Genomic DNA, 16,344 nt, shown 5'->3' on the forward strand with positions numbered 1-16,344 from the left:
GTGCACTCCCCTCCTCCATCTTGGCCACCCCGGGCGTCAGCCCGTCGCAACGACGCTCGTGATGATATCTCCATCGCATCGTCCGACCCGCGAACCAATCGCGATCAGTGTCAAGTCCTTCGGGAGCGGGTTCATGAGGACGCTCGGACTACCATCGAGCACCGACGTGACGCACGCCACCAGTCAGACAGGCGCGCAGGGCCCGCTACGGACCACCCAGCGCCGGGAGGCTACGGTGGCCTACCCTACAAGGTGGGTTGTATGGCTTTCACCCGTGAGATGTGGCAGTTCCAGTGGCCCTCCCACCGTATGTTCAAGCCCGAAGTTGGCGAGAAGTACAACGGCAAGACTCACCCGTCAGAGTTCCTCAGTATCTACACCATTGCGATGCAAGACGCTGGGGATCGTGACGATAAGGTGCTTGCCAACTACTTACCGTTGGCACTCAAGCCTAATGTTATGTCATGGTTGATGCACTTGTCGATGGATTCCATCTCTTCTTGGGTGGATCTGTGCCATGAGTTTGTTGGCGCCTTTACCGGAGGTCACCAAGCTCATGGCCAGGCGAGTGATTTACACATCATCCCCCAAAAGGAAGGAGAAAACTTTCGCAAGTACATCCAAAGGTTCAGCTGGGTGCAGTACAACATCCCCGATGTTCATCCCGCCGCTGTGATCAGTGCGTTCCACCAGAATGTGCGCAACCGCAAGATGCGCGAAGAGCTAGCGATGAACAAGGTCAGGGATGTGGCTGAGCTTTATGTCTTGGCCGATCGATGCGCTCACGCTGAAGAGGGAAGGAAGTACCCCGGCGAAGATGCCAGCGCGGAAACCGACTCCACTGGCGACACCACCACCCTAGCAAAGAAGGCATGGCGCCGTAAAAGGAAGCGCAAGGGCAAGGCCGTGCTTTCCGTCGAGGGATCCGACGACACCGGCGCCACCAAGAAGACTAAGGCGAGCCACCCCGGCAAGGAGGTAGCCGGGTGTGTCGCTTGCCGGGCCTTAGCGGCTGCCAACAAGCCAGGAGGCTCCGACAAGCAGTACTGCAAGATCCACCGCACCAAGGGCCATGACCTCCAAAACTGCCGGCAGGTAGAGCTGGTCGCTGAGAAGCAGAAAGCCGAGTATGAGCGGAGGGACAAGGAGAAAGGCCAAGATGGTGCCGAGGGATCCGGCAAGAAAGGTGGCGGCCAATGAGGCCGCCGCGGCAAGGATAATCAGCAGGAGAGGCCCGCCCGGGGCCGCGACAAGAAGCAGGAAGACGATGATCATGACGAGGACGACGAGTCTAGCGACCACGAGTTTCAGAAAGCCACAGAGGCCATGTGCGTCGATGGTGGTGCCTTGCTGCATACATCCCACCGCCAACTCAAGCAGTGGGCGCGTGAGATCATAGCGGTGGAGCCATCGCTTGACGCACGGAAGCCGCTGAAATGGTCCAGCATGCCTATCATCTTCGACACCGAGGACCACCCTGACCGCACTACTGCGGTCGGGTGCTTGCCATTGTTGGTTTCACCAACAATCCGAAACCTCAAGGTGACAAAGACGTTGGTTGACGGTGGGGCCGGCCTGAACTTGATCTCGCCTGTTGTGGTCAAAAGGCTACAGATCCCTGATGCAGACCTCGAGGAGACGGGCACGTTCCAAGGGGTTAACCCAGGGAGGAGCCAGCCAAAGGGAAAGGTCACGCTGCCCGTGACATTCGGAGGCGAGATGAATCATAGGACGGAAAGGATCGTTTTTGATGTAGCCGAGATCCCCTTGCCTTACAACGGGATCCTCGGCCGCCCGACCCTAGCCAAGTTCATGGCGGCTTCACACTACGCCTACAACATGCTGAAGATGCCCGGGCCGATGAACATCATCACCGTCCCCTCCGACAAGAAAGATGCGTTAATTTGCGCCGACCAACTTTACCGGGAAGCCGTTGCAGCAGCTGCCGCTAAGGCACCTGCTCCTGCCGACGGAGCCCCAAGAGAGAAGAAGACCGGCGAGACCCCTCGCACCCACTCCGGCAAGTGCACCTCTTCGGGGTGTTGCGCTCCCATTGAGGACATGCCAGAGAGCTCCGCCGGCAAGAGCAAGAAGCCCAGAGCTGCACCACTAGAGACCAAGAAGGTGCCCGTCAAGGAGGATGGCATGGGGGGAGCTTTTACCATAAGCTCCACCCTCGACGGCAAATAGGAAAGCGAGCTCGTCACCTTCCTGCGAGCGAATGTCGATGTGTTTGCATGGCAAGCCTCCGACATCCCCAGTGTTCCCAGGGAGGTGATTGAGCACCACCTTGATGTCTGTCCTCCTGCGCGGCCCGTCAAGCAGAAGGTCAGGAAGCAAGCTCTGGAGAGGCAGGAGTTCATCATGGAGGAAATCAGGAAGCTAGAGGCGATAGGCTTGGTAAGAGGAGTACTCCATCCAACATGGTTGGCCAATCCGGTAGTGGTGCGCAAGGCAAACGGGAAGTGGAGGCTGTGTATTGATTACACAGACATCAATAAGGCTTGTCCAAAGGATCCGTTCTCGTTATCGCGCATCGACTAGATTGTTGACTCCAGGGCAGGGTGTGACCTGTCATCATTCCTTGACGCCTACTCAGGATACCACCAGATCTTCATGGCAAAAGAAGACGAGGTAAAGACATCATTCATCACCCCATGTGGTACGTATTGCTTTTTATGGATGCCTTTCGGGTTGAAGAGTGCTGGTTCAACCTTTGCAAGAGCAGTCCAAATTGGTTTTGAACCCCAGCTACATAGAAATATGGAAGCTTATATGGATGACATAGTGGTCAAAACCAAGGACAAGGCAACACTTGTGCAGGATCTGGAGGAAACATTTGGGAACCTGCACAAGATCAACCTCAAATTGAACCCTGAGAAGTGTGTTTTCGGTGTCCCATCTGGCAAGCTTCTCGGGTTCTTTGTGTCGCAGTGCGGTATTGAAGCAAACCCAGACAAGATTAGGGCCATCGAGCAGATTGAGGCACCCAAACGGATCAAGGACGTGCGTCGGCTCACTGGCTGTGTTGCCACCATGAGCAGATTCATCTCCAAATCCGCGAAGCGTGCCCTCCCCTTTTTCAAGATCTTAAAGAAGACGGGTCCAGTGGAGTGGACCCCAGAGGCCGAGGCGGCATTGCAAGACTTGAAGAAGTACCTTTCCTCTGCCCCAGTGCTGGTTGCGCCCAAACGACAAGAACCGTTGCTGCTATATCTAGCAGCAACAAACCAAGTAGTTAGCGCCGCATTGGTGGTGCAGAGAAAGGCCGACGAGGAGTCAGCAGCAGCGGTAGAGTCAACGGTTGGCGGGCCAGGACCCTCCCCGGCAGGGCTCGGTCCCGGCAGGACTGAGTCCCCGGCAGGTCTCGGTCCCGGCAAGACTGGCGCCAGCACGACAGGACCCGCACGGCCAGGTGAAGTGGCACAAAGGAAGAAGATGGTGCAACACCCGGTTTACTTCGTCAGCTCCCTCTTGCAGGGAGCTAGGTCGAGGTATTCAGGTGTGCAAAAATTGCTCTTCGGCCTCCTTATGGCCTCGAGGAAGCTGCGCCACTACTTCCAAGCACACAAGATCACCGTGGTTACCCGCCTTCCATTGCAACGGATACTGCATAAACCAGATGCAACAGGAAGGATCGTGGAATGGGCCCTGGAGCTATCGAGTTTTGGTCTAAAGTTTGAAAGTACCTCAACGATCCAGAGCAGAGTCTTGGTGGAGTTTGTTGCGGAATGGACCTCGATGCCTGACAAAGAGGTACAGGAGACCACCCACCCCAGCGAGGAAACAAGCAGCAACTGGATCATGTACTTTGATGGAGCCTTTTCGCTGCAAGGCTCCGGTACTGGCGTGCTGCTTGTCGCGCCCACCGGAGAGCACCTCAAGTACGTCATCCAAATGCACTTTCCCTGGGAGATGTCAACCAACAACACCGCCGAGTACGAGGGTTTGCTTGCCGGTCTCAGGATCGTGGCGGACCTCAGAGTCAAAAAGCTCATCGTCAGGGGCGACTCGCAACTCGTCGTCAGGCAGGTCAACAAAGATTATCAGAGCCCGTTGATGGAAGCTTACGTAGATGAGGTGAGCAAACTAGAGGAGCGCTTTGACGGTATACAAGAGGAGCATGTCCCTCGGACGGAGAACGACATCGCCGACTACCTGTCAAAGCGCACTGCCCTCAAGCTACCTGTGGAACCAGGTACTTTTGTGCTTCAGTTAACTCAACCATCCATTGAGCTGTCAACCGGGCAGAACAAGCGGAGGAAGCTAGGCTCTAGCAAGTACTTCCCCAGCGAGCTCCTCGAAGCCGCCGGCGAAGATGTTGCCGTGGATGCCGATCCTGCCGCAGGACAACCGACTCTGGCAGGACCTCAGGTCATGGCTGTAGAGACGGCCTTTCCCGTGGCAGAAGAGATGCCTTTAGTCCTTGCCGTCGAGCCACAGGCTCCAGAATGGGCGCAGCACATCATCCGATTCCTCCAAATGGGAGAGCTTCCTGAGGAGCAGGAAGAGGCAGAGAAGGTAGCCCGCCGGTCTGCTCTGTACCAATTCGTTGACAATGTTTTGTACAGAAAGAGACCGAATGGGGTGGAATTCAAGTGCATCTCCCAGGAGGAAGGACTAGAGCTGTTGGCGGAGATACATGGAGGCATATGTGGCTCCCACATAGGGTCAAGGGCCCTTGCCGGCAAGGCATTCCAGCAAGGCTTCTTCTGGCCCACCGCCCTCCAGGATGCGACGGCACTAGTAACCAAGTGTGAAGCATGCCAATTCCATTCAAAGAAGCTTCGTCAACCGGCCCAAGCCCTTCAAACCATCCCTCTCTCCTGGCCCTTCTTGGTCTGGGGGCTCGACATATTGGGCCCCTTCCCCCATGCTGTCGGGGGCTTTGAGTACTTGTACATTGCAATCGACAAGTTCACAAAGTGGCCAGAGGTGGAAGCAGTGAGGAAGGTAACGGCACAGTCAGCCAACAAGTTCTTCAAGGGACTAGTGTGCCGTTTTGGGATACCCAACAGGATCATCACCGACAATGGCACATAGTTCACAAGTCACGCCTTCATGCAATACATTGAGGATCTCGGCAGCAGGGTCTGTTTTGCCTCCGAGGCACATCCACGGAGCAACGCCAAGCGGAGAGAGCAAATGCTGAAGTCCTGCGAGGCTTAAGAACGAAGACTTTTGACAGGCTGTGCAAAAGTGGAAGACCCTGGATTGATGAATTGCCGGCGGTTCTTTGGTCGACCAGAACGAGGCCAAATCGAGCCACCGGCCAGACACCCTTTGCCCTGGTCTAAGGGGCAGAAGCAGTTCTCCCCAGGGAACTCATATACGGGTCACCTTGAGTGCTCACTTATGATGAGCTTGAGCAAGAGCGATTGCGGCAAGACGACACAACGCTCCTTGAGGAAGATCGTCTCCGGGCGACTGTGAGAGCAGCATGCTACCAGCAAGCCTTGCGCCGCTATCATAGCCGCAGGGTTCATGCCCGGAGCTTTGAGGAAGGCGACCTTGTTCTTCGGCACATCCAGTCGGCCAAGAATTCCAACAAGTTGACGCCAAAGTGGTAAGGCCCTTATCGGGTAACACGAGTCACCAGGCCCGGTGCAGTCCACCTGGAGACTGAAGATGCAGTCCCAGTGAGCAACTCCTGTAACATCGAGCATCTTCACAAGTTTTACCCATAAGGCGCGGGTGTCGGGCCTCCCGGCAGGCCACCCATTTGTACAAGCCTTGCCGACAAGGCATGTAACCCTTTGTACAAAGCCAGGCGCAGACCCTGAGCACTAATAAACGAAGCGCTGGCGCCCTAAGTTATAGCATGCATGCTAGGTTGAGTCTCCTCCTCGGTTAGGGTTGATAGTGCTTGGCAGCGGCTAACCCCTAGCTTAGAGGTCGAGTGTGCATCTCTCTGTTTCTTCCCTGTCCTTTTTGGTTCACAGGACACATAAGTATTTCTGCCGAGCTGTATGGAAGAGAGGAACGGACCGGTGCCCCGACCCCGGCAAGCCAAGGTTGTCGGGGGCTGCGAATACGAAGATCCGTCCACGGCAAGCCAAGATTGCCGGGGGCTGCAGGTCCAGATAAGTCTTTTATCCTCTATCATGCATTTCCTTATGAACTGGGGTATGTGAAACTGCGTTTTATACCCAAGCCACCGTGCTCTCCATTAATTTGAAACGAAGAGTGAGCCCCTCCGTCAAGCTATGGACGCGGGCCAAGGTCTTCCACCCTCGACGGAGGTACATGACGTGAGGGGCGGGCAACTCGATGTCGGCCCATATGCCGCTGTTTCCACAACCCCTCATATGCAGCCGCAACGCCTGCGGTGGATCCAGCTCCATCTCCCGCGCAAACAGAGTCGGGAGGCGAAGACGACGGCACGGCGGCTGGCGCAGCCTGATGAAGAACTCACAAGGGGTGTCCCCGACGTGGCCCTCCATCGGAGGAGGGGCCGCTGGCGGTGGTGAGGCCGATCTGCTACCCCGTCCTCCTCTCCCTCGAGCACCACGACGGCCTCGACCTCGCCCCCTCTCCCTCCCTCTCGCAACTAGCTCCGCCGCTACGAGCTCTTGGGGAGGGGCGATGCATTGTCGAGCCGAGACCCTCGCCGCCATCGATGAAGCGTCGCCACGCCCCCTCGTCATGGCAGAAGAAAGGAGGAAGCAGGAATGGGGAGAGGCAGATGGCGAAGGGTTAAGAGGCACCGTTCCTCCCGCTCCCCTCTTTATAAAGGGGCGGGGGCGGGGCTGGACCGCCCCCTCTCGGCCTATCCGGCCCGTTGAAGTGACAGCAAGCGGGTCCGTCGACCGCCCTCCCCGCTCCATTGAAGGCGTGTGGGAATCGACCCACGCACACGCACGACTTCCCACATCCCGCGTGCCTGTTATTCGCCCAGCATCGTGCAAGCGGCGAACGTGGCGCGAGGGATAGACGCAGTGGGACGCGTGGAGCGACGGTTCCCGAGCGAGGGCAGTAAATGAGCAGCGGTCCTGTGGTCTCAAAGAGACACGCAAGCCACCTCTTTACTGTCCAGCACGGGATGACGCCAGCGTGCTTCCGTCATGCGCACGCACGACCCCCACGTCGGGCGTTCAACGCAGGTCATGGGGAAGCGCAGCGGACAGAGCAGTTACCATGGTAAAAATCCGCTCCAACTGCCCGTGCACCGTTCTGGGCCTGGCCCAACAACGTGCTGCACTTATGTATGGCCCAGACACGGGGGCTCCTGTCGGTGTACAAAAGTAGGGGCTCTGCTTTTGACCCCTTTGCTTGTGCACGGGCAGTCAGAGCCACCCGCCACGGCCACGCATAACAAGACAGAGAAAGAAGACGGAGAGAAGCCGAAGGCATAAGACAAACAAAGCAACGACAAGGACCAAGGCCACGAAGCGCAGATGGGCGAAGCAGGTTTCTCCGGCAAGACCCTTGCTGGGGGCAGCCTCTACAGCCCCGGCAAGCCCTTGCCGGGGCAGCTCACCCACACCAGTGGATCGGGCCACCCTCGAGCCACGGTCTCCAATAGCCATGTTGGACCAGGGCTCGGGAGGCACCTCCATGGTGGCATGCAGATCTTTGTGAAGACATAGAATGCTCAAGATCAGATGAGGATTGGAAAGCAACGATCCTCATCAAGATCCTTACCGAAGGAATCCACAAGACCCTCGGTGAGACCCTTGCCGGGGAAGCCAGCGCGCCACGGCAGGCCGTTGCCGGGCCACCCGGCAAGACCCTTGCCGGGCCACCCGACAAGACCCCTGCCAGAGGCAACAACAGGGCCACCGCCAGGCCCGCACCAACCAGACTCCCCGTCGCCGTTCGCATGCAGCTGCCAGCCCAACCAGCTGGGCAGGCTCCTGCGTGGCAACATGCACCTTCCAGGCCAACTCAGCATGCACCTGCGTGGCGGCATGCAGATCTTCGTGGAGGTTACACCACCGCGCCACCTCAGCTGCCTGCCTACCTACATGGCACCACATGCATCGCTGGCCAGGGCGCGTGTCGAAGTGAGGAAGGGCGGCGACGGACGGAACGGGTCTCACTCCCGTCCCCGATAAAGCAAGGGACACCTAAGCCTCGCATTAAATGCACTTTGTCCTGTAATACCAGCGATAAGCTCACAGCGCTGTAGCACTTTCCACCTCCTGTGTGCCACTGTGGCAGCCTCTTTCGCCTATAAAAGGAGGGCCCTGGCGCACTGGAGAAGGATTCGGCTCTTTCGAGCCTGGTAGCACCTGGAGCTAGTTCAGGAGCTCAAGAACACTAAATACATCCACCAAGGCAGGATCGTAGGGTTTTATGCATGTTTGCGGCCCGAACCTGGGTAAATCCCCTTTGTGTTGTCTGCTAGCCCCGCTCTTCTCACGATCCCGCGCCCCGCAATCGTAGTAGGGATTCCAGTGATCCCATAGGTGTCGTTTCCCACCGACATAAGGATATAATAATAGCAAGACTTCTCATCATTAGTAAACAGGGTGGCTATATCATTTAACTTGGTAAGATGTGCCACAACAGTTTCAGATTCATAGCCATAAAAAGGATCAGATTCAACTAAAGTAATTATTTCAGGATCAACAGAGAATTCATAATACTTATCAGTAACACAAATAGGTGAAGTAGCAAAAGCAGTGTCAGGTTTCATTCTAGCATTAAGAGATTGTTGCTTCCATTTAGCTAATAACTTCTTAAGATCATATCTATATTTGCAAGCAAAGATATCTCTAGCAGCTTCCTCATCCATAACTTAACCCTCAGGAACAACAGGTAATTCATAATCAGGGTGGGGGAAACTTTCATCATCACTATCATCAATAATAGCATCTTCAATAATTTCATTCTCTCTAACCCTAGCAAGTTGTTCATCAAGAAATTCATCTAATGGCAAAGTAGTATCACGCACAAAAGTAGTTTCATCATAAGTATCATGCATAGCAGAAGTGGCATCATCAATAACATGCGACATATCATAATTCATAGCAGTAGCAGGTTTAGGTGTCGCAAGCTTACTCAAAACAGAAGGAGAATCTAGTGTAGAGCTAGATGGAAGTTCCTTACCTCCCCTCGTAGTTGAGGGAAAAATCTTGGTTCTTTCGTCTTTCAAGTTCCTCATAGTGATCAACAGATATAAATCCCAAAGTGACTCAAAGAATAGAGCTATGCTCCCCGGCAACGGCGCCAGAAATTAGTCTTGATAACCCACAAGTGTAGGGGATCGCAATAGCTTTCGAGGGTAGAGTATTCAACCCAAATTTATTGATTCGACACAAGGGGAGCTAAATAATATTCTTAAGTATTAGCAGTTGAGTTGTCAATTCAACCACACCTGGATAACTTAGTATCTGCATCAAAGTATTTAGTAGCAAAGTAGTATGATAGTAAGGGTAACAGTGGCAAAATAGTTTTGTAGTAGTTGTAATAGTAGCAATGGAAAAGTAAATAAGCGAAGCACAATATGTGAAAAGCTCGTAGGCATTGGATCAGTGATGGATAATTATGTCGGATGTGATTCCTCATGTAATAGCTATAACATAGGGTGACATAGAACTAGCTCCAATTCATCAATGTAATGTAGGCATGTATTCCGAATATAGTCATACGTGCTTATAGAAAAGAACTTACATGGCATCTTTTGTCCTACCCTCCCGTGGCAGCGGGATCCTAGTAGAAACTAAGGGATATTAAGGCCTCCTTTTAATAGAGAACGGGAACAAAGCATTAGCACATAGTGAATACATGAACTCCTCAAACTACGGTCATAACCGAGAAGTATCCCGATTATTGTCACTTCGGGGTTGTCGGATCATAACACATAATAGGTGACTATAGACTTGCAAGATAGGATCAAGAACCCACATATATTCATGAAAACATAATACCTTCATATCTGAAATCATGGCACTCGGGCCATAGTGACAAGCATTAAGCATAGCAAAGTCATAGCAACATCAATCTCAGAACATAGTGGATACTAGGGATCAAACCCTAACAAAACTAACTTGATTACATGGTAAATCTCATCCAACCCATCATCATCCAGCAAGCCTACGATGGAATTACTCATGCACGGCGGTGAGCATCATGAAATTGGTGATGGAGGATGGTTGATGATGACGACGGTGACGAATCCCCCTCTCTGGAGCCCCAAACGGACTCCAGATTAGCCCTCTCGAGAGAGATTAGGGCTTGGCGGCGGCTCCGTATCGTAAAACGCGATGAAACTTTCTCTCTGATTTTTTTTCTCCACGAAACGGAATATATGGAGTTGGAGTTGAGGTCGGTGGAGCGTCAGGTGGCCCACGAGACAAGGGGCGCACCCCCACCCTCGTGGACAGGGTGTGGGCCCCCTGGTCTTGATTCTTTCTCAATATTTTTTATATTTTTCAAAACTCTTATCTCCGTGGATTTTTAGGTCATTCCGAGAACTTTTGTTTTCTGCACAATAAACAACATCATGGCAGTTCTGCTGAAAACAGCGTCAATCTAGGTTAGTTTCATTCAAATCATGCAAGTTAGAGTCCAAAACAAGGGAAAAAGTGTTTGGAAAAGTAGATACGTTGGAGACGTATCAGGCACACCAACCCAGAAAGGGGTGCCGCACCCTACACAGGGAAGGAGACCGAATAGGACTCGGAGAGGGGGCGACGCCCCCTCTTTCCTTCCCCCCTCCCTTCCCCTCTTTCCCCCTTCCGGTAAAAGGAAGGGGGGCGAATCCAACTAGGAGCCCAAGTAGGATTCCTCCTACTTGGGCGCGCCTAGGGCTGGCTCCCTCCCCCTCCTTCCTTTATATATGTGGGGAGGGGGCGCCTAGAACACACATTAATTGTTCCAAGCCATGTGCGGCGCCCTTCTCCATAGTTTACGCCTCTGGTCATATTCTCGCAGTACTTAGGTGAAGCCCTGCGTGGATCACATCACCATCACCGTCACCACGCCGTCGTGCTGACGGAACTCGTCTACTTCCTCGACACTATGCTGGATCAAGAGCTCAAGGGACGTCATCACGCTGAACATGCGCAAAACTCGGAGGTGTCGTATGTTCGGTTCTTGATCGGTTGGAATGAGAAGACGTTTGACTACATCAACTGCGTTAAGCAAACACTTTTGGTTTTGGTCTAGGAGGGTACATGGACACACTTTGAATATGTGATGCTCATGATATGCTTATGCATGCATGCAACTTGTCAAGGCCCCCCCAGCGCTTCATTTATTTCTCTGTTGCTTCGGGTCTGCGTCTGGCTTTGTACAAGGGGTTACATGCAACTGAGGCAGGGCCTGTACAAATGGGTGGCTGCCGGGCAGGGCCCGATAGCTGCGCCTTATGGGTAGAACTTGCGGAGATGCTCAATATTCCATGAGTTTTGCAATTGAATGCCATCTCCGGTCTCCAGATGGACTGCACACGGTCTGGTGACTCATACTACCCGGTAAGGGCCTTCCCACTTTGGTGTCAACTTGTTTGTACCCTTGGTGGACTGAACGCGCCTAAGGACAAGGTTGCCTTCCTCAAAACACCAGGAATGAACCCTGCGTCTGTGATAGCGATGCAGGGATTGCTGGTAGCGTGCAACACGCGTAGCAGCCCAGAGACGGTTCTCCTCGAGTAGCACAGTGTCATCACGCAGGTGCGATTCCTGCGCTACTTGATCGTAGGCAAGTACTCGAGGTAACCCGTAAAGGAGTTTCATGGGGATTACTGCTTCTGCCCCATAGACTAAGGAGAAGAGAGTCTGCCCGGTAGCTTGATTTGGTGTCATTCTGAGGGACCAAAGAACCACCGGCAGCTCGTCGATCATCGCCTGCCGCACTTCCGCAGCTTGTCAAATGTTCTTGTCTTGAGCCTGTGCAACACTTCAGCATTCACCCTCTCGGCTTGTCCATTGTTTCTGGGATATGCCATAGAGGCAAATGAGACCTTGCTTCCGAGGGCGTGAACATATTGCATGATGGCGCGACTCGTGAATTGGGTGCCGTTGTCAGTGATGATCCGGGCAGGGATCCTTAAGCGGCACACCAATCCTTTCAAGACCTTGAAAGTTGATTGAGCAGTCACCTTTCTCACGGCTTATACTTCCGGCCACTTTGTAAACTTGTCGATTGCAATGAACAAGAATTCAAAGCGCCTGATAGCTCGGGGGAAACGACAGAGGATATCGAGCCCCCAGACCAAAAACAGCCATGACAAAGGGATTGTCTAAAGAGTTTGGGCAGGTAGATGGATATACCTGGAATGGAACTGACAGGCTTCACATTTGGTGACTAGCTCGACCGCATCTTGGAGGGTTGTGGGCCAACAGAATCCTTGCCAGAATGCTTTCCCAACCAAAGCCCTTGATCCAATGTGGGAGCCGCACATGCCCTTGTGTATTTCTGTCAGAAGTTCCTTTCCTTCTTCCCGGCAAATGCACTTCAATTTCACACCATTGGGCCTCCTTCTGTATAGTGTTTCATCGACAAACTGCTACATACTAGCCCTTCAGGCTACTCTTTCCGCTTCTTCTTGCTTTATGGGAAGTTCTCCAGATTGGAGGAAATGGACTATGTGCCTTGCCAAAGTTGGAGCCGGAGGCTCAGCAACAAGGACTAGCGGCACCTCCCCATGCATGGGGGTGTGCCCCTTGACCGCTGGGGCCAGTGGCCCGGTAGGAGGGTGCAGCCCGATAGCTGAAAGGGAGTTGTTTCCGGTAGGGTCCCGGCCAGGAGCCTTAAGAGGCTCTACTGGGAGAGGCTCTGGCCATTGTTTTCGGGAATACGGAGGGCTGAGTCAGATGGAGAACAAAAGTTCCTGGTTCCACAGGAAGCTTCTATGTAGTGCACTTTGACAGGTGATCAGCTATGCTATTTTCCACACGGGGGACGTGCTTTGTTTGCAACCCATCAAAGCGCTCCTCCAGATTTCTCACTTCCTCAACGTATGCTTCCATCAATGGACTTTGATAATACTTGTTGACCTGTCTCACCACAAGTTGTGAATCGCCTCTGATGATTAGCTTCTTGATTCCTAATAACCCACAAGTATAGGGGATCAGGTGTAGCCTGTTTCGATAAGTAAGAGTGTCGAACCCAACGAGGAGCTAAAGGTAGAACAAATATTCCCTCAAGTTCTATCGACCACCAATACAACTCTACGCATGCTTGATGTTTGCTTTACCTAAAACAAGTTTGAAACTATTTTGCGAGAATAAAACTACGAGTACTTTGCGAGAATAAAACTATGAATAAATTGCAAGGGAATAAAAGTGGATAGCTTTTGTCAACAAGAAAGTCATGTGTCCCTAGGCAATCGATAGCGAGTACCGGTAATCATTCCTGCAATTTTATATGATTGAGAGGCATGAGCTAACATAGTTTCTCTACTTGGATCATATGCACTTATGATTGGAACTCTAGCAAGCATCCGCAACTACTAAAGATCATTAAGGTCGTGAAACCCAACCATAGCATTAAGTATCAAGTCCTCTTTACTCCCATACGTCATACCCCACCTACTCGGGTTTAAGTTTCTGTCACTCTCGCAACCCACTGTAAGCGAACCATGAACATATTGCAACACCCTACAGTGGGGCCCCCTCGCGTTTGCACAAGACGGAGGGCACCATAGGACAACACCATAAATAAAATATACAATTGTACCAACCAAGATCATGATTAACCCATAGGACAAAACGGATCTACTCAAACATCATAGGATAACCATAGATCATTGGGAAATAATATATGAGTTGAGCACCATGTTCAAGTAGAGATTACAGCGGGGGTAAGAGGTGTTACACCGCTGCATAGAGGGGGAGAAAGTTGGTGTTGACGGTAGCAAGGTTGTTGATGTAGATCGCCTTCACGATCCTAGCCCCGGCGGAGTTCCGGCGCCACCGGGAGAGAGGGGAAGAGAGCCCCCCTCCTTCTTCTTCTTGCTTGGCCTCCCCCCTGGATGGGAGGAGGGTTCCCTCTTTGGTCCATGGCCTCCATGGTTGTGGAGGGGCGAGATCCCCTCCGAGATTGGATCTGTCTCTCTATCCTCTTCTGTTTCGCAATCCCCAGATCTGGCCGAAAACTGTTTCTTATATTATCGGAGATCAACTCCGCTTGCGCTGATCTTTTTACACAATTTTTTCCTGATATAAGCTTCCTTGCGCCCGAAGTAGAGGTCCAACCGACGTTCAAGAAGGGCACAACCCACCACGCCACGCCTGGCTACGGGACAGCGTCCTGGTGGGTTGTGCCCACCACGGGCCTCCGTTTGCGGTGATTCCAACTCCCAAAAATCACAAATATTCCAAAATAATTATCCATCAAGTTGCATCAGGTTTGGACTTTGTTTGATATGGATTTTCTGTGATACAAAAACAGGCAACAAACATGAACTGGCACTGGGCACTGGATAAGTAAGTTAGTCCGAATAAATCATATAAAAAGTTACCAAAAGTATGTAAAACTTGTATAATATTGGCATGAAACAATCAAAAATTATAGATACGACAGAGACGTGTCAGCTTCCCCAAGGTTAATTCCTGCTCGTCCTCGAGTAGGTAAATGATAAAAAAAGATAATTTTTTATGTGGAATGCTACCTAACATAAACTTGATCATATGTCTAGTCATGGCATGAATATTAAGACATAAGTGATTCAAAGTAATAGTCTATAATTTGACATAAAGACATCAATACTCAGGCATCCCAACAAACAATTATGTCTTTCAGAATATCAACGCTAAAGAACACTATCCCTACAAAATCATATAGCCTTGTCATGCTCTGTCTTCTCAGCTAAAATAAATCATGTACTACCCCGGTGTCAGCCAAGCAATTAGTTCATACTTTTTAATGCGCTTCAGCATTTTCAACCCTCACATAATACATGAGCGCAAGCCATCGATATAGCACTATCGATGGAATAGAGTATGATGATGGGGTAAATATAAAGAAGATAAAAAAGTAAGAAAGTCTCACATCAACATGGATAACCAACGGGCCATGGAGATGCCTATCAATTGATATCAACGTGAGGAGTAGGGATTGCCATGCAACAGATGCACTAAGAGCTATAAGTGTACGAAAGCTCAATATGAAACTAAGTCGGTGTGCATGAAACTCTACTATGAAAATTCCCACTAGTATATAAAAGTGACAACATAGGAGACTCTATATGAAAAACATGGTGCTACTTTGAAGCACAAGTGTGGTATTTGCATGCCCCTTTTCTTTTCTTTTTCATTCATCTTTTCTTTTTCTTTTTTCCTTTTTTTCTTTCCTTTTAGTCCGGAGTCTCATCCCGACTTGTGGGGGAATCATGGTCTCCATCATCCTTTCGTCACTGGGGCAATACTCTAATAATGAATAATGATGATCATCACACTTCTATTTACTTATAACTCAATACTACAAAATATGACTCTATATGAATGCCTCTGGCAATGATCTAGTGTCACATGTATGAAAATGATGAACGATGGCTGAGCCATAAATGCTATGTTAGCTATATGATCATGCAAAGCAATATGAAAATGAATGCTCAAGTCAAACGGAAGCGATGGAAGTTGCATGGCAATATATCTCGGAATGGACATGGAAAAGCCATAATAGGTAGGTATGGTGGCTGTTTTGAGGAAGATATAATAAGGCTTATGTGTGATAGAGCATATCATATCACAGGGTTTGGATGCACCAGCGAAGTTTGCAGCATGTCTCGAGGTGAGAAAGGGAAATGCACGGTACCGTAGAGGCTAGCAAATTTCGAAAAGGTAAGAGTGCGTATAATCCATGGACTCACATTAGTCATAAAGAACTCATATAATTATTGCAAAAGTCTATTAGCCCTCGAAGCAAAGTAATACTATGCATGCTCCTAGGGGAAGGTTGGTAGGAGTTAACCATCGCGCGCCCCCGGCCTTCACACAAAGGTAGACAATCAAGGATAAATTGTGCTCCAACTTTCATAGCATAACGAGAGGCTGTACGTGCATGCTTCGGAAATCACAAACCTTAACACCAATTTTCTTACTAACCACAACCGTTTACTAGTACCTCTCACATATTATCATCTCTATATCGCAAAACTATTGCAAGGAATCAAACATATCATATTCATTGATCCATAAGTTTTATGTAGGATTTTATGACTAACCATGCAATTGACCACTTCCTGTTGACTCTCTAAATAGATATAAGTGAAGCATGAGAGTTTAATTCTTTCTACAAAAGATCATGCTCTAACAAATATAAGTGAAGCAAAAGAGCATTCTACAAACATCGGTTTTCTATGTGAAGAGAAACAGGCAATCCACACTTCAAATGATATAAGTGAAGCAAATGAAGTATTCTATAAAGCCATACTCAAAAGATATAAGTGAA

The sequence above is a fragment of the Triticum dicoccoides genome, chromosome 7B (assembly GCF_002162155.2).
Source record: "Triticum dicoccoides isolate Atlit2015 ecotype Zavitan chromosome 7B, WEW_v2.0, whole genome shotgun sequence".
NCBI classification, from domain to species: Eukaryota; Viridiplantae; Streptophyta; class Magnoliopsida; order Poales; family Poaceae; genus Triticum; species Triticum dicoccoides.